This window comes from Dermacentor albipictus, chromosome 2 (assembly GCF_038994185.2).
Source record: "Dermacentor albipictus isolate Rhodes 1998 colony chromosome 2, USDA_Dalb.pri_finalv2, whole genome shotgun sequence".
Lineage (NCBI taxonomy): Eukaryota > Metazoa > Arthropoda > Arachnida > Ixodida > Ixodidae > Dermacentor > Dermacentor albipictus.
Genome location: NC_091822.1, coordinates 163,266,032 through 163,285,392, shown reverse-complemented (window position 1 = coordinate 163,285,392; position 19,361 = coordinate 163,266,032). Strand labels below are relative to the sequence as shown.

General features: G+C 52.4%; 1 long non-coding RNA gene across 4 annotated transcripts in view; it reads left to right on the top strand.

Moving 5' to 3' along the window:
* LOC139056244 (uncharacterized) overlaps positions 1 to 19,361 on the top strand; it is a 118,739-nt gene that overhangs the window by 86,410 nt on the left and 12,968 nt on the right. For all 4 annotated transcript variants that reach the window (XR_011512232.1, XR_011512233.1, XR_011512234.1 and 1 more), the window contains 5 exons: positions 128 to 248; positions 3,505 to 3,625; positions 8,770 to 8,890; positions 12,147 to 12,267; positions 17,411 to 17,531. This is a non-coding gene — a long non-coding RNA (uncharacterized lncRNA). The remainder of the gene's footprint in view (positions 1 to 127; positions 249 to 3,504; positions 3,626 to 8,769; positions 8,891 to 12,146; positions 12,268 to 17,410; positions 17,532 to 19,361) is intronic.

The following is a 19,361-nucleotide window of genomic DNA, read 5'->3' as shown; positions in this document are numbered from 1 at the left end:
ATTATATTCCCTGCTATGCTCACGAACGTTAGATATCTGTAAGGTTGGGATTTGCTTGTGATAATTTGTTGGGGGAGGAGGGGTGAGGTACGGCAGCAGAATGCTAGAACAAATCTTCCTTTTACAGATGACCACCCAGCTCCTCACAAACGACGATATTGTAGTGAGGGTTACTGACGTCGGTGCTGCCCAAGAATTCCTTGCCAACGCCGAGGAATTTAATGCTGTTCCTGTTGGTGGACAAGTGGGTAAGATATTTCCCTTATGTCAAAATTATTATGCTGTATTACAATGTGCTTGTGCAACAGAATAAGCGATACACAAAATTAGAAATGCAGTCACTGATATGGCACTTGTTGCCTTTGTGGGTTGTGGCAAATAAGATGCAAAGACCAGCGTTACTGTAGAAAGCCTAATATCATACAAACCCGATTTAATACAAGGGGTAATATTAAGATAATCGGAGCGAAAATAGAAATTTTCGTCAGCTTATTATGCATCGCACCAATCCTTACAGTGCTTAGATATTTTCTTTCACCAATCTGATACCAATTATATGGACACTCCAGGCACATATCTGCTGTCGTCGTCGCCATTGCCGTGAAACTCCGTATAATTAAGGCAATAAAATCGTCGCCGCGCACCGTATGCTTTGTGTGCGCAAGGGTGAGGGGCTCGCGGCTCAATCTCGCGTATGCAAGGGATAAAGAACCAGCGTTAGAGTAGGGAAACTGTACCTACCGCAGTGGTAGGAAAATAGGCAGCGGCAGCGCATGGAACTTACCTAGGTGGTCGCCAGATGGCGCTGCTTAACAAGAAAGCCCCTCAATCTCCCAAAGTAGCGCCATTCACTTCCCTCCGCTCGGCGCGGCCTCGACGGTGGCGCCGCCGGTGGTGGGCCTCCCGTAGCAGACGACGGCTAACACGCTCGAAGTCCTTCGTGCACTGTTGTTGAAATTCCGTTAACCTTTGGGTAATTAATGCCATCATTTCATGCATAAATATTTTCAAGTTTTCCGCGATCATTGTCTGGATCTGCGCTGCCGTTATCTGCGCGTTTTTTGAGATTTGGGTTGTCGGAGACTGCGCGGAGACGGAGTTTATATCTGCCGCCGCTTTCGCTTTGGCTATTTCTTCAAATTGACGCGGCATTTCCTGCTGTGGTATTGTGCTATTGAAGCGCGCCTCTAACTCTGACACTTGTTTCTCAAGTGATTGTCGTTTGCGTTCTTCTCCTGAGAGCTGTTCTCTTAGTCGCGCATTTTCCTTTTCCAATTTTTGAATGCGTTTATCATTTTCACCAGTATTCTGTTTTGGAGCAGTGGGAGAAACAACCCTCGCCCAGCTCACCTGCTGTTTTTTAGGCAGTGGCGAATTTGACCGCTGTGAAGCCCTGGAGCTGGAGGGGTCCCTCGACGGAGTATTGCTCTTCGTTCTGCTTCCGTGTGGAGATCTGGATCGCGATCGGTGCCGGTAGAAGTCCTCCTCTTCCATGGACTCGAACCAGCGCCCCGGTGCCTTTTTGGTGTTCTGTCCCGACCGCTCCCGCGATCGAGACTGGAGAGTCGTCTTCACGCGCTTGGCGGCAATCAGTTTGTTCGGGCACCGACGCGTCTCGTGCCCCGCCGCCCTTCACATGGCGCACTTCACTTCACATTCGTGTCCTTGCGGGGGTGGATTTTCGAGTCCGCAGCCACGGCATATGTTCTTGGGGTTTGGACAAACGTCCGAGCGGTGTCCCTCTTGCATGCACTCCAGGCACATTTGGATTGTTGGCCTGTACTCCGTGCACCGCATCTCTACTCCCATGTAGTACACGCATTTGGGGCGCGTGCCTCCCGAGAAGGTGAGGAGAGCGGTATTAGAGCTTCCAAGCATTCGGGCCCTTTCGATGGTGACTCCTTGGGTCCTGACGCGCAGGTGTTGCTGGAGATCTGCTGATTCGGTGTGTGCTGGGAATCCGTGCACCACCCCTTTGTAGCTATCATCTGGATCCGCTACGTACACGTTGAAGGGGTGTTGCTTGCCTCGCAGCTCCATGCACGTGACTCGACGAATGACGTCCGCCACTTCCAGTGAAGGCGTGGAGACGATGATGATATTTGTTCCCTCTCGGATTCGCAGTATGAAGTCCTCTCCAGTGATTTTTTGCTGGTTCGGTCCGTTTCCTGTGATTATCGTCCCGGTAGCCCGAATAATCGCTTGCGGTATTTCTGTTCTCAGATATTCCTTGAGCATTAGTCCTTTGTGTGGCTTCAGTATTATCTTGATGTCATTCTTCGGTAATGGTGGCAGAGGCTTCCCCTTCCTCGGGCGCATGTTGCGACGACCGATTTGCCCGTCTCCTTTCGCGCCGCCTGCTGATGGCTGTCCGTTTATGTTGTTCTTGTTGGGAGCCGTTTCCCTGTCGTTGCGCTTGACAGCCTCTCGCTGTCGCCGCGATAGAACTAACTGCCAGCCGTCCATCGCCTGGTTGTGGGCGGCGATCTCTTGGCTTTTGCTAGTCCTCGCTTCGGAAATTACTCTTGTGTCCCCGTTTTCGTCCGCGTTGTTAACCGGATGCGGGGGTGTTATTTGGAGGTCCATGTCCTCTGATGTAGCCATCTCGTACGCTCGGCAGAAGCGATCTGGTTATTAGGTGGTGAGGCGGTCGCTCACGCGCTAAGCCTATCGAGGCCTAACGGGGCTTCCGCCGCTTCGAATTTTCAAAGTCGCGTGGAATGACGAAAACTTCACTCACGGACTTGAACTTGGTCTTGAAACGGAGCGTTTGTCGAGTGGAACCCGATGGGATAGTCGAGTCTGGTGTAGTTGACGACTTTTCGGCTAAAACGTCGATAGTCGGCGTAGCCCATGTGAATGAGCGTGCTCTGCCGGTATCAGTAGTGCCTTCTTTTTCCTATTCTGAAGTTTCATAAAGCACGTAACGCTACAGCGCCAACCTAACACACTTCACAAACCAAGGTCCAGACGCTCAAAACATGTTCTTTCAATGTTTACGATGCTGTCGCTTTCTTGTCAGGGCTTCGACACCACACCGCGACAGAAACATCGTCCCAATCGCTTAGCCAGCGCGCTGTCGCCACTTCGAGCAACATAACAAAGCCAGAGAGCTTTGCGTTGCACTGTCCCACTGCAGGCTATAGCAATGGCGCTTGGACCGAAACCAAAACTACCAAAAAATACTTGTAGACTAGTTCGCCAGTCAATAGTGTTACGTAAGAAGACGCAAATGAAAAGCTATATACAAGTATATTTACAACGTAATATGCCGCACTTGGCCAAGAGGCAACAGCCCGCGCTAGCCTCCAATCGTTGTCGTCGTCTTCTTACTGCTCGCCTCTTCGTCATCGGTAATACTATGCCGTAGCAATAGAATGCCAATCCAAAGCCTGTACTTCCCATCATTCCCATGATGGTTGAACGATCGCAGCGCCAGATTTCCCTCTAGGTATACTAATATGAAACTCTATGCTTTCACCTCACCCTAAAACCTACCGGAAGGATGGTGATAATGGCTACAGTTCAGGCGGGCTTCCACTTTACCACTCAAGTTGGAGGCTGGCATTACCGCATGGACGCCGACAGAGCGGGGAACCTGCACACGGCCGTTTCCACCCACGGCGTAAGTGAATGCATTCTGTTGATACAAATACACTTTTGTTGTTCTCAGAAGCTTCTGCTAACCCTACCAAATTTTACCAGGACATCTGCTAACTTTACCAAATTTTTCGTAAACAGTACGAATTCAGGTTCGTTCTACACTTTTACAAATGTTGCGTCACATATTAGAAAAAATATTCGGTAGATACTTAATTTGAAGATATGCTTGACTTCATATAAATGACGCATGGTGTGAATGCGCTCAAGACGCTCATTGCGTTTCCTTTGGTGCGTTCACGACAGGCGTGATTTAAATCAAGTCAAGCGTGGGCTTTAAGTTAAGATGCATTTCTGAATACGGCGGTTAAGACTTCTCAAGTGTAGGAATGAGAAAATATTTGCTGTTTGTAGACCTCATAACGTCATAAACGCTCGCATTGAACACATGAACGTACTCATAAGTGCACGCATTAGGCGTCAGTCAGCCAAAACTGTGGAGTCGCCGTGGCGGTGGGGAAGCGGGCTCATATGACAACCTGAAAGCCCAAATTCGATTCCCACCCAGACCGAAATGTACAAAACTTTATTTTCAAGCCAACAAATTTACTATGTTTACAGGAACCTCTCTGAGAAATCTGACGTCAATCCGAGCATTTCTGACGTGTTTTAAATTTCTTGACTAACATTTGCCAATTTAACAGTATCTATCTATCTAGCCACCTGCGTCTAGGTGCCCCCAGGGTCATTTCGTTAAATTGGTATGTACCAAAATTGTCATACTAAGACAGTAGTTCATGACGAACAGAAATGATTGGTCTTGACATGAATATCAGACGTGTGTATCATGTAGGCCATTAAACAGCCACCTACGTCTTGATGATCTCACCGTCGTATCATTAGCTTGGTAGGTACCAAAATTGACATACTATTACGATATCATCGAGCGATGTTCAAGAGACGAGCCGCCGCGAGAACGACGAAGTTGGTCGGTGCCCTTGGCACGAGCGAGTGTCAGCCTGGCTCCTGTGTAAATAGCGTGTAATTTCGCCTGTGTTTTTCCACACGTAACATTCTGGTGGAGGTCAGCGATCCCCGCGCTCACCACGGAACTCCAAAGTGGTCGGCACACCGAGCCATGCCGCCCGGTGACGAGACCGCCTGTCCGACTGCTCCAATCGTCACGGTTGCCCCACATCGTGACCCAGGTGTGTTCTCTGGCCTGGAGGGACAGGATGTCGACGACTGGATCAGGTTCTATGAACACGCCAGTGCTAATAACAGGTGGGACCCAACGATTATGCTCGCCAATGTCATCTTTTATCTCAGCGGCACCTCACGCGTGTGGCACCAAACGCATGATGACGAAATAACCAGTTGGGACGGCTTCAAAGAAAAGCTACGGGAACTGTTCGGCGACCCCATTGGGTGTAAGGCTGCTGCGAGAAAGGCTCTTGCGTCTCGTGTTCGGTCAGCTACAGAGCCATACGTTTCCTACGTCCTCGACGTCTTGGCTGACGGCGTTACTCACCAAGTGCTCAGGAACACCGACGCAGCTCAACTTCCCTCACTTGTCGAGGTTTTAAACTCCGTCTGGCGCAGCGGCATCATCCCCGCCAACTGGAAAGAGGCGATCGTCGTTCCCATTTTGAAGCGCGGCAAACCAGCCTCGAACATCAGCTCCTATCGCCCAGTATCGCTGACCTCGGTACCCGGCAAAACGATGGAGTCGATGGCTTTGAACCGCCTCGAATGGATCGCCCTTGACGCTCTTGCCCCGGAACAAAGTGGCTTCCGCCGACTCCGCTCGACAGCTGATTCCATCGCGGACGTTGTCGCCACTCTCGAGCACGCTGCAAGCCGCCACGAAGCCTGGTGCAGCTCGATGTCGAACGCGCGTTTGACGGCCTTCCGCGCGACACCATCATCCAAGCTGCGCATCACCGGCCGCCTACTGGACTATGTGTCGGCCTTCCTTAGCGACCGAACACTGTTGGCGACGCGCTCAGCACCCCCCGTAGCGTGACCGCTGGTGTTCCTCAGGGCAGTGTTCTTAGCCCCTTCCTATTCAACCTGGCGCTTGCAAGGCTCCCCGATTTCATCCCGAAGCTGACAGCCTTCGAAGTCCGTGTGGCGATTTACGCCGACGACATCGCTCTCTTCGCTAGCGGACCCACGGAGTACGGCTACCAAGTGCGCCAATCTCTTCAGTCGGCGATCAACGCCGTGGACGAATGCCTCACTAACGTGGGGCTTCAGCTCTCGGCGTCAAAAACCGAGGCGCTAATGATTCACCCCCGTGTTAGCCGTGCACGCTTCGAAGTGCCCACTCTCTCGCTGCGCGGAAGCCCCCTCCCGTGGCAGAGAAAAGTACGCTACTTGGGCCTCCACATAGACTGCCGACTGAACTTTAATGCGGCCACCACCCAGCTCTGCAGGGACTCAAGGAAAGTTGCAGGCGCCGCACGCTCCCTGCTCGCCCGTGGCCGTGGCTGCACACCGCACCTTGCGCTCCGAGTTTATAACTCGATCGCAACTTCGCGAGCGCTCTACGCGCTCCCGCTCACCAACGCCAGTGCAGCCAACTGGAGGGCCGTTGACGTCGAACACCGCACTGCAGTTCGCCAGATGTACGCGCTTCCCCGCTTCTCGCAAGTGGGGGCAACTCTCGCCGAATCGGGAAACTGGCCGCCCTCACTTCGTGCGAGGAAACAGGCGCTTCACCACATCGAGCGCCTGCAACGGTCGCCACAGGGCCAGTCTCTCGTGTGTCGCCTCCACACCCTCGAGGGCTCGGGCATGGGTCAGCATGCCACCGACTTCAGCACCCGCATTGCGTCTCTGCCGCAACTCCTTCCCTTGCCGCCATCGCCGCACGCTTCCCCGCTGCTTGACGTTAACATCAGCGTCGTCACGAGCAAGCGCCGAACAGCACTGTGTGCCATGCAGCAGGAGACGGCTGCACTGCTTCACGAACACCTACGCGACCGCCTCCTTGTCTACACTGACGGCTCTGTCTTCAGTGATGGTTCCGCTGCTGCCGCGTGCACGGCACCGGACATTTCTGCGTCCCGGCAGTGCCGTCTCCGTTTCCCGGCCTCATCCACAGTCGCCGAACTCGCGGCCATCGACCTTGCGGCTGACCTTCACCAGTACGGTGTTTCGTCTGCTGCGATCCTGAGTGACTCGCGCGCGGCTCTGTGTATGCTGCGGAAAGGATATGCCGGTGTCCCACTTGTGCAGCGCGTGGGATCGAAACTACGCCACGTCGTAAATCAGGGCTGCGACTTGGTTTTGCAGTGGGTCCCCGCGCACATTGGCCTGCCCGGAAACGAAGCAGCCGACGCCCTTGCGAAGCAAGCTCTCGCGGCTCGCCTCCCCCTCGCCACCTCTGTCACTCTCTTCGACGTGGCCAAGACGGCCATACTGCGCACCCTCCGCGCGCATCATTCTGACTCACGTGTTGCTGCGGGGACGCCCCCTCGCCTCCTCCCCCGCGCCGGCCTCTCTCGCTGGGACCGCCCCTTTCTCCTGCGGCTGCGCGTCGGCTGCTACAGCACGGCCGCCCGATTGCACAGACTGCACGGAACAGGCAGCCCCGCGTGTGCGGAATGCGGCGAAGATGAGACACTGGAACACCTTCTGCTGCGTTGCCCATCCTTCGACGTTGAGCGCACCACGCTCTGTGCTTCATATCGCCGAGTGGGACTTCCTTGCAGCTCGGAGGGTCATCTCCTATTTCCCGCAGCCCACGCCTCCATCGCCAAGAGGGCGTTTGCTGCCCTCCTTGACTTTTGTGTCGAGACTCAGCTGAGAGCGCGGCTGTAAGGCCCGCATTGCTTCTTTAACCTTCTTGTCTTTTTTTTTACCGCTCTCTTTCATTCTCTCTCTAATCTTTTTCTCCCCACTCCCCTTACGCTGTGCAATGCTGTTGAGGTGCCCTCCCTTAAGAGACAGTTAGGGCATTGCACTTTTCTCTTCCTTTCATCTTCAAAATCACTACTACTACTACTATTACTACGTCTTGGCTCTATGCCGTAAAGCTGACGATAATATGTCCGAAGTAGATAAAGTGGCACATGTGCTAAAAGGCATCGCCGACGACCCTTTCAGTTTGCTTGTTTTCGGTAACGTCTCGACTATCGACCCCATTATAAATGAATGCCGTCGCCTTGAGCAGGCCAAGAGCCGCCGTATCTCCCACTTGAGCAGGCTAAGAGCCGCCGTATCTCACACCACATTGCGCGGCTACCCAACACTGCTGCTACGTCAACATGTGAGGGTCGACCGCGTCAGACCACTACCTGTGACGATGTCACCCGTATTGTTCGCCGCGAACTTGAGGCCGCCTGTTCGCCAGCCTTCTCCACGACGCCTCCCGATTCGCCCGCAACCACCATTGCGATGATTCAGGCCGTCGTCAGACAGGAATTTGAAAACATGGGTCTGAACACCGTGTGTTGCACGTCTCGACCCAACGTTCCCCAGTTATCTAGCGGCCCTCCTCGTCCCCGGCAGTCCTTTTCTGCCACATCTCGCCGCGACCCGTCCGAATGGCGTACCCCTCATGACAGGCCGATCTGCTTCCAGTGCTGTCGCATCGACCACGTCGCCCGTCACTGCCGCAACCGATGGCTATCACTAGTGTTCCTGTATATGCTCCCGCAGGGAGCGGGAGCATATACAGGAACACTAATAACACTACCAAACTCCAGCGCAAGACGCCCATAGCCCTCTGTCTTACTCAGTCTCTTTTTTCTGTTAACAGTTTCTTTCGCGCTAGAAGCTATGTCACTGAAAAAGTCACTACTAACCTCAAAAATATGTGCTGCTTATCAGTCACTGCCCTTCGAAGTTCTTTTGCTGCTTGTGTGCTGCGTCTGAAGGTAAATTTTATCGTTGAAAAAGTGCGCATGTGTCCTAGAAAAGTGTACACCTCTTATTAGTGGTTATTTTCGTTATTACTGCAATGCTGGGATGCCTCTGTTTCCGCGAACACCAATATTGCTTCAGAAATGAAATTGTCCTTTTTTCGCTATTTCATTATATTCCCTGCTATGCTCACGAACGTTAGATATCTGTAAGGTTGGGATTTGCTTGTGATAATTTGTTGGGGGAGGAGGGGTGAGGTACGGCAGCAGAATGCTAGAACAAATCTTCCTTTTACAGATGACCACCCAGCTCCTCACAAACGACGATATTGTAGTGAGGGTTACTGACGTCGGTGCTGCCCAAGAATTCCTTGCCAACGCCGAGGAATTTAATGCTGTTCCTGTTGGTGGACAAGTGGGTAAGATATTTCCCTTATGTCAAAATTATTATGCTGTATTACAATGTGCTTGTGCAACAGAATAAGCGATACACAAAATTAGAAATGCAGTCACTGATATGGCACTTGTTGCCTTTGTGGGTTGTGGCAAATAAGATGCAAAGACCAGCGTTACTGTAGAAAGCCTAATATCATACAAACCCGATTTAATACAAGGGGTAATATTAAGATAATCGGAGCGAAAATAGAAATTTTCGTCAGCTTATTATGCATCGCACCAATCCTTACAGTGCTTAGATATTTTCTTTCACCAATCTGATACCAATTATATGGACACTCCAGGCACATATCTGCTGTCGTCGTCGCCATTGCCGTGAAACTCCGTATAATTAAGGCAATAAAATCGTCGCCGCGCACCGTATGCTTTGTGTGCGCAAGGGTGAGGGGCTCGCGGCTCAATCTCGCGTATGCAAGGGATAAAGAACCAGCGTTAGAGTAGGGAAACTGTACCTACCGCAGTGGTAGGAAAATAGGCAGCGGCAGCGCATGGAACTTACCTAGGTGGTCGCCAGATGGCGCTGCTTAACAAGAAAGCCCCTCAATCTCCCAAAGTAGCGCCATTCACTTCCCTCCGCTCGGCGCGGCCTCGACGGTGGCGCCGCCGGTGGTGGGCCTCCCGTAGCAGACGACGGCTAACACGCTCGAAGTCCTTCGTGCACTGTTGTTGAAATTCCGTTAACCTTTGGGTAATTAATGCCATCATTTCATGCATAAATATTTTCAAGTTTTCCGCGATCATTGTCTGGATCTGCGCTGCCGTTATCTGCGCGTTTTTTGAGATTTGGGTTGTCGGAGACTGCGCGGAGACGGAGTTTATATCTGCCGCCGCTTTCGCTTTGGCTATTTCTTCAAATTGACGCGGCATTTCCTGCTGTGGTATTGTGCTATTGAAGCGCGCCTCTAACTCTGACACTTGTTTCTCAAGTGATTGTCGTTTGCGTTCTTCTCCTGAGAGCTGTTCTCTTAGTCGCGCATTTTCCTTTTCCAATTTTTGAATGCGTTTATCATTTTCACCAGTATTCTGTTTTGGAGCAGTGGGAGAAACAACCCTCGCCCAGCTCACCTGCTGTTTTTTAGGCAGTGGCGAATTTGACCGCTGTGAAGCCCTGGAGCTGGAGGGGTCCCTCGACGGAGTATTGCTCTTCGTTCTGCTTCCGTGTGGAGATCTGGATCGCGATCGGTGCCGGTAGAAGTCCTCCTCTTCCATGGACTCGAACCAGCGCCCCGGTGCCTTTTTGGTGTTCTGTCCCGACCGCTCCCGCGATCGAGACTGGAGAGTCGTCTTCACGCGCTTGGCGGCAATCAGTTTGTTCGGGCACCGACGCGTCTCGTGCCCCGCCGCCCTTCACATGGCGCACTTCACTTCACATTCGTGTCCTTGCGGGGGTGGATTTTCGAGTCCGCAGCCACGGCATATGTTCTTGGGGTTTGGACAAACGTCCGAGCGGTGTCCCTCTTGCATGCACTCCAGGCACATTTGGATTGTTGGCCTGTACTCCGTGCACCGCATCTCTACTCCCATGTAGTACACGCATTTGGGGCGCGTGCCTCCCGAGAAGGTGAGGAGAGCGGTATTAGAGCTTCCAAGCATTCGGGCCCTTTCGATGGTGACTCCTTGGGTCCTGACGCGCAGGTGTTGCTGGAGATCTGCTGATTCGGTGTGTGCTGGGAATCCGTGCACCACCCCTTTGTAGCTATCATCTGGATCCGCTACGTACACGTTGAAGGGGTGTTGCTTGCCTCGCAGCTCCATGCACGTGACTCGACGAATGACGTCCGCCACTTCCAGTGAAGGCGTGGAGACGATGATGATATTTGTTCCCTCTCGGATTCGCAGTATGAAGTCCTCTCCAGTGATTTTTTGCTGGTTCGGTCCGTTTCCTGTGATTATCGTCCCGGTAGCCCGAATAATCGCTTGCGGTATTTCTGTTCTCAGATATTCCTTGAGCATTAGTCCTTTGTGTGGCTTCAGTATTATCTTGATGTCATTCTTCGGTAATGGTGGCAGAGGCTTCCCCTTCCTCGGGCGCATGTTACGACGACCGATTTGCCCGTCTCCTTTCGCGCCGCCTGCTGATGGCTGTCCGTTTATGTTGTTCTTGTTGGGAGCCGTTTCCCTGTCGTTGCGCTTGACAGCCTCTCGCTGTCGCCGCGATAGAACTAACTGCCAGCCGTCCATCGCCTGGTTGTGGGCGGCGATCTCTTGGCTTTTGCTAGTCCTCGCTTCGGAAATTACTCTTGTGTCCCCGTTTTCGTCCGCGTTGTTAACCGGATGCGGGGGTGTTATTTGGAGGTCCATGTCCTCTGATGTAGCCATCTCGTACGCTCGGCAGAAGCGATCTGGTTATTAGGTGGTGAGGCGGTCGCTCACGCGCTAAGCCTATCGAGGCCTAACGGGGCTTCCGCCGCTTCGAATTTTCAAAGTCGCGTGGAATGACGAAAACTTCACTCACGGACTTGAACTTGGTCTTGAAACGGAGCGTTTGTCGAGTGGAACCCGATGGGATAGTCGAGTCTGGTGTAGTTGACGACTTTTCGGCTAAAACGTCGATAGTCGGCGTAGCCCATGTGAATGAGCGTGCTCTGCCGGTATCAGTAGTGCCTTCTTTTTCCTATTCTGAAGTTTCATAAAGCACGTAACGCTACAGCGCCAACCTAACACACTTCACAAACCAAGGTCCAGACGCTCAAAACATGTTCTTTCAATGTTTACGATGCTGTCGCTTTCTTGTCAGGGCTTCGACACCACACCGCGACAGAAACATCGTCCCAATCGCTTAGCCAGCGCGCTGTCGCCACTTCGAGCAACATAACAAAGCCAGAGAGCTTTGCGTTGCACTGTCCCACTGCAGGCTATAGCAATGGCGCTTGGACCGAAACCAAAACTACCAAAAAATACTTGTAGACTAGTTCGCCAGTCAATAGTGTTACGTAAGAAGACGCAAATGAAAAGCTATATACAAGTATATTTACAACGTAATATGCCGCACTTGGCCAAGAGGCAACAGCCCGCGCTAGCCTCCAATCGTTGTCGTCGTCTTCTTACTGCTCGCCTCTTCGTCATCGGTAATACTATGCCGTAGCAATAGAATGCCAATCCAAAGCCTGTACTTCCCATCATTCCCATGATGGTTGAACGATCGCAGCGCCAGATTTCCCTCTAGGTATACTAATATGAAACTCTATGCTTTCACCTCACCCTAAAACCTACCGGAAGGATGGTGATAATGGCTACAGTTCAGGCGGGCTTCCACTTTACCACTCAAGTTGGAGGCTGGCATTACCGCATGGACGCCGACAGAGCGGGGAACCTGCACACGGCCGTTTCCACCCACGGCGTAAGTGAATGCATTCTGTTGATACAAATACACTTTTGTTGTTCTCAGAAGCTTCTGCTAACCCTACCAAATTTTACCAGGACATCTGCTAACTTTACCAAATTTTTCGTAAACAGTACGAATTCAGGTTCGTTCTACACTTTTACAAATGTTGCGTCACATATTAGAAAAAATATTCGGTAGATACTTAATTTGAAGATATGCTTGACTTCATATAAATGACGCATGGTGTGAATGCGTTCAAGACGCTCATTGCGTTTCCTTTGGTGCGTTCACGACAGGCGTGATTTAAATCAAGTCAAGCGTGGGCTTTAAGTTAAGATGCATTTCTGAATACGGCGGTTAAGACTTCTCAAGTGTAGGAATGAGAAAATATTTGCTGTTTGTAGACCTCATAACGTCATAAACGCTCGCATTGAACACATGAACGTACTCATAAGTGCACGCATTAGGCGTCAGTCAGCCAAAACTGTGGAGTCGCCGTGGCGGTGGGGAAGCGGGCTCATATGACAACCTGAAAGCCCAAATTCGATTCCCACCCAGACCGAAATGTACAAAACTTTATTTTCAAGCCAACAAATTTACTATGTTTACAGGAACCTCTCTGAGAAATCTGACGTCAATCCGAGCATTTCTGACGTGTTTTAAATTTCTTGACTAACATTTGCCAATTTAACAGTATCTATCTATCTAGCCACCTGCGTCTAGGTGCCCCCAGGGTCATTTCGTTAAATTGGTATGTACCAAAATTGTCATACTAAGACAGTAGTTCATGACGAACAGAAATGATTGGTCTTGACATGAATATCAGACGTGTGTATCATGTAGGCCATTAAACAGCCACCTACGTCTTGATGATCTCACCGTCGTATCATTAGCTTGGTAGGTACCAAAATTGACATACTATTACGATATCATCGAGCGATGTTCAAGAGACGAGCCGCCGCGAGAACGACGAAGTTGGTCGGTGCCCTTGGCACGAGCGAGTGTCAGCCTGGCTCCTGTGTAAATAGCGTGTAATTTCGCCTGTGTTTTTCCACACGTAACATTCTGGTGGAGGTCAGCGATCCCCGCGCTCACCACGGAACTCCAAAGTGGTCGGCACACCGAGCCATGCCGCCCGGTGACGAGACCGCCTGTCCGACTGCTCCAATCGTCACGGTTGCCCCACATCGTGACCCAGGTGTGTTCTCTGGCCTGGAGGGACAGGATGTCGACGACTGGATCAGGTTCTATGAACACGCCAGTGCTAATAACAGGTGGGACCCAACGATTATGCTCGCCAATGTCATCTTTTATCTCAGCGGCACCTCACGCGTGTGGCACCAAACGCATGATGACGAAATAACCAGTTGGGACGGCTTCAAAGAAAAGCTACGGGAACTGTTCGGCGACCCCATTGGGTGTAAGGCTGCTGCGAGAAAGGCTCTTGCGTCTCGTGTTCGGTCAGCTACAGAGCCATACGTTTCCTACGTCCTCGACGTCTTGGCTGACGGCGTTACTCACCAAGTGCTCAGGAACACCGACGCAGCTCAACTTCCCTCACTTGTCGAGGTTTTAAACTCCGTCTGGCGCAGCGGCATCATCCCCGCCAACTGGAAAGAGGCGATCGTCGTTCCCATTTTGAAGCGCGGCAAACCAGCCTCGAACATCAGCTCCTATCGCCCAGTATCGCTGACCTCGGTACCCGGCAAAACGATGGAGTCGATGGCTTTGAACCGCCTCGAATGGATCGCCCTTGACGCTCTTGCCCCGGAACAAAGTGGCTTCCGCCGACTCCGCTCGACAGCTGATTCCATCGCGGACGTTGTCGCCACTCTCGAGCACGCTGCAAGCCGCCACGAAGCCTGGTGCAGCTCGATGTCGAACGCGCGTTTGACGGCCTTCCGCGCGACACCATCATCCAAGCTGGGCATCACCGGCCGCCTACTGGACTATGTGTCGGCCTTCCTTAGCGACCGAACACTGTTGGCGACGCGCTCAGCACCCCCCGTAGCGTGACCGCTGGTGTTCCTCAGGGCAGTGTTCTTAGCCCCTTCCTATTCAACCTGGCGCTTGCAAGGCTCCCCGATTTCATCCCGAAGCTGACAGCCTTCGAAGTCCGTGTGGCGATTTACGCCGACGACATCGCTCTCTTCGCTAGCGGACCCACGGAGTACGGCTACCAAGTGCGCCAATCTCTTCAGTCGGCGATCAACGCCGTGGACGAATGCCTCACTAACGTGGGGCTTCAGCTCTCGGCGTCAAAAACCGAGGCGCTAATGATTCACCCCCGTGTTAGCCGTGCACGCTTCGAAGTGCCCACTCTCTCGCTGCGCGGAAGCCCCCTCCCGTGGCAGAGAAAAGTACGCTACTTGGGCCTCCACATAGACTGCCGACTGAACTTTAATGCGGCCACCACCCAGCTCTGCAGGGACTCAAGGAAAGTTGCAGGCGCCGCACGCTCCCTGCTCGCCCGTGGCCGTGGCTGCACACCGCACCTTGCGCTCCAAGTTTATAACTCGATCGCAACTTCGCGAGCGCTCTACGCGCTCCCGCTCACCAACGCCAGTGCATCCAACTGGAGGGCCGTTGACGTCGAACACCGCACTGCAGTTCGCCAGATGTACGCGCTTCCCCGCTTCTCGCAAGTGGGGGCAACTCTCGCCAAATCGGGAAACTGGCCGCCCTCACTTCGTGCGAGGAAACAGGCGCTTCACCACATCGAGCGCCTGCAACGGTCGCCACAGGGCCAGTCTCTCGTGTGTCGCCTCCACACCGTCGAGGGCTCGGGCATGGGTCAGCATGCCACCGACTTCAGCACCCGCATTGCGTCTCTGCCGCAACTCCTTCCCTTGCCGCCATCGCCGCACGCTTCGCCGCTGCTTGACGTTAACATCAGCGTCGTCACGAGCAAGCGCCGAACAGCACTGTGTGCCATGCAGCAGGAGACGGCTGCACTGCTTCACGAACACCTACGCGACCGCCTCCTTGTCTACACTGACGGCTCTGTCTTCAGTGATGGTTCCGCTGCTGCCGCGTGCACGGCACCGGACATTTCTGCGTCCCGGCAGTGCCGTCTCCGTTTCCCGGCCTCATCCACAGTCGCCGAACTCGCGGCCATCGACCTTGCGGCTGACCTTCACCAGTACGGTGTTTCGTCTGCTGCGATCCTGAGTGACTCGCGCGCGGCTCTGTGTATGCTGCGGAAAGGATATGCCGGTGTCCCACTTGTGCAGCGCGTGGGATCGAAACTACGCCACGTCGTAAATCAGGGCTGCGACTTGGTTTTGCAGTGGGTCCCCGCGCACATTGGCCTGCCCGGAAACGAAGCAGCCGACGCCCTTGCGAAGCAAGCTCTCGCGGCTCGCTTCCCCCTCGCCACCTCTGTCACTCTCTTCGACGTGGCCAAGACGGCCATACTGCGCACCCTCCGCGCGCATCATTCTGACTCACGTGTTGCTGCGGGGACGCCCCCTCGCCTCCTCCCCCGCGCCGGCCTCTCTCGCTGGGACCGCCCCTTTCTCCTGCGGCTGCGCGTCGGCTGCTACAGCACGGCCGCCCGATTGCACAGACTGCACGGAACAGGCAGCCCCGCGTGTGCGGAATGCGGAGAAGATGAGACACTGGAACACCTTCTGCTGCGTTGCCCATCCTTCGACGTCGAGCGCACCACGCTCTGTGCTTCATATCGCCGAGTGGGACTTCCTTGCAGCTCGGAGGGTCATCTCCTATTTCCCGCAGCCCACGCCTCCATCGCCAAGAGGGCGTTTGCTGTCCTCCTTGACTTTTGTGTCGAGACTCAGCTGAGAGCGCGGCTGTAAGGCCCGCATTGCTTCTTTAACCTTCTTGTCTTTTTTTTACCGCTCTCTTTCATTCTCTCTCTAATCTTTTTCTCCCCACTCCCCTTACGCTGTGCAATGCTGTTGAGGTGCCCTCCCTTGAGAGACAGTTAGGGCATTGCACTTTTCTCTTCCTTTCATCTTCAAAATCACTACTACTACTACTACTACTACGTCTTGGCTCTATGCCGTAAAGCTGACGATAATATGTCCGAAGTAGATAAAGTGGCACATGTGCTAAAAGGCATCGCCGACGACCCTTTCAGTTTGCTTGTTTTCGGTAACGTCTCGACTATCGACCCCATTATAAATGAATGCCGTCGCCTTGAGCAGGCCAAGAGCCGCCGTATCTCCCACTTGAGCAGGCTAAGAGCCGCCGTATCTCACACCACATTGCGCGGCTACCCAACACTGCTGCTACGTCAACATGTGAGGGTCGACCGCGTCAGACCACTACCTGTGACGATGTCACCCGTATTGTTCGCCGCGAACTTGAGGCCGCCTGTTCGTCAGCCTTCTCCACGACGCCTCCCGATTCGCCCGCAACCACCATTGCGATGATTCAGGCCGTCGTCAGACAGGAATTTGAAAACATGGGTCTGAACACCGTGTGTTGCACGTCTCGACCCAACGTTCCCCAGTTATCTAGCGGCCCTCCTCGTACCCGGCAGTCCTTTTCTGCCACATCTCGCCGCGACCCGTCCGAATGGCGTACCCCTCATGACAGGCCGATCTGCTTCCAGTGCTGTCGCATCGACCACGTCGCCCGTCACTGCCGCAACCGATGGCTATCACTAGTGTTCCTGTATATGCTCCCGCAGGGAGCGGGAGCATATACAGGAACACTAATAACACTACCAAACTCCAGCGCAAGACGCCCATAGCCCTCTGTCTTACTCAGTCTCTTTTTTTTGTTAACAGTTTCTTTCGCGCTAGAAGCTATGTCACTGAAAAAGTCACTACTAACCTCAAAAATATGTGCTGCTTATCAGTCACTGCCCTTCGAAGTTCTTTTGCTGCTTGTGTGCTGCGTCTGAAGGTAAATTTTATCGTTGAAAAAGTGCGCATGTGTCCTAGAAAAGTGTACACCTCTTATTAGTGGTTATTTTCGTTATTACTGCAATGCTGGGATGCCTCTGTTTCCGCGAACACCAATATTGCTTCAGAAATGAAATTGTCCTTTTTTCGCTATTGCATTATATTCCCTGCTTTGCTCACGAACGTTAGATATCTGTAAGGTTGGGATTTGCTTGTGATAATTTGTTGGGGGAGGAGGGGTGAGGTACGGCAGCAGAATGCTAGAACAAATCTTCCTTTTACAGATGTCCGTACAGCTCGTCGCGAATGACGATATCGTAGTGAGGATTACGGACCTCAGCGCTGCGCAACAATTTCTTGCCAACGCCGAGGCATTCGATGCCGTTCCGGCTGCTGGACAAGTTGGTAAGATATTTCCCTTATGTCAAAATTATTATGCTGTATTACAATGTGCTTGTGCAACAGAATAAGCGATACACAAAATTAGAAATGCAGTCACTGACATGGCACTTGTTGCCTTTGTGGGTTGTGGCAAATAAGATGCAAAGACCAGCGTTACTGTAGAAAGCCTAATATCATACCAACCCGATTTAATACAAGGGGTAATATTATGATAATCGGAGCGAAAATAGAAATTTTCGTCAGCTTATTATGCATCGCACCAATCCTTACAGTGCTTAGATATTTTCTTTCATCAATCTGATACCAATTATATGGACACTCCAGGCACATATCTGCTGTCGTCGTCGCCATTGCCGTGAAACTCCGTATAATTAAGGCAATAAAATCGTCGCCGCGCACCGTATGCTTTGTGTGCGAGTAAAAGTGCGCAAGGGTGAGCCGGCGGGGGCTCGCGGCTCAATCTCGCGTATGCAAGGGATAAAGAACCAGCTTTAGAGTAGGGAAACTGTACCTACCGCAGTGGTAGGAAAATAGGCAGCGGCAGCGCATGGAACTTACCTAGGTGGTCGCCAGATGGCGCTGCTTAACCAGAAAGCGTAAAACCCCTCAATCTTTCAAAGTAGCGCCATTCACTTCCCTCCTCCTCCGCTCGGCGCGGCCTCGACGCTGGCGCCGCCGGTGGTGGGCCTCCCGTAGCAGACGACGGCTAACACGCTACGGGAGGAAATCCGCGGAAAAGTTCGTTCGAGTCCTGCGGAGCAGTTTTTTCAATCTAGATCTTGCTTTGTCAGTCGGTAATTGGCCTTAAGAACGTCGTGTCGGATTTGCGGAAGAAATAGAGAAAAGCACCATATTCAAGGCGCATTTAACGCATAAAGCGCGCGGACGTTGAAAGTTCGTGCTGCTGAAACACGACACAAGCACGCGGTGTGCTCAGACCCGCGAGTAAGTACCAGAGTTTCAGGTTTTGACAGCGTGAAAGTGTGTGCACGTGGTTTCGTAGGTTAATTTACGTGCCTGCAGGATGCTTTTGTTCGGCCGGCGCGTGAGAGATTCCGACTGTCTGCGGTCAGCAATGCCTGGCAGCAGGGCCGTTTCTGTTCCGCGCCTTTTACAGATGTACGTAGCTCATGCACAGGTTGTGGTGGCCATGTGCAACGTTTTCACACATAGGCAGTATAGATAATTTGAACAACGTACCAGCATATGAAATCGTTATTTATTTATTACAGTGCAAATGGTTAGAATTTGATAGAAAAGAAAAGAAGGAACTTGATGGGACAACTGGAAAGAGGTTCACAAAATAATTATCCCCCACCCCTCATTGGCACCAGCAACACTCTTGTTGAAGTGCTAATTTTATCTCTGCATACTACGTGCGTCTGTATACTTTTGCGTTGTAAGTTTTCACAAGGAAGCAGTGTTCCGTTAACTGGAACAGTCAAGGCACACAAGACAGAAAAAAAGTTGATTCTTGGGTTTTACATCCCAACACCACGATCTCATAAGGCACGACATAATGGGGGCTCCGGATTAATTTTTTTCCAGCTGGGGTTCTTTAACGCGCCGCCCAACGGGCCCGTTTTGACACGGGCGTCAAAAGAAGAGGTTGGAGGAGCCGTGGCACTTACTTCACAAAGCCGCGCGTTCTTTGCCACTTGTTCGAAGTCAGCCCGCCCGATCTTGTGAATCCACACTTTTCTTCGTTTTGCGTTGCGCCCGGCGGATGGTAAAGCAAAAAGCTTTTTGCCGTCACTGGGTCTGTTGTGGCAACCGTAGGCGCAGCAGCACAGCATCGCAATTAAGCACTCGGCCCTAACACATTGTATAAAA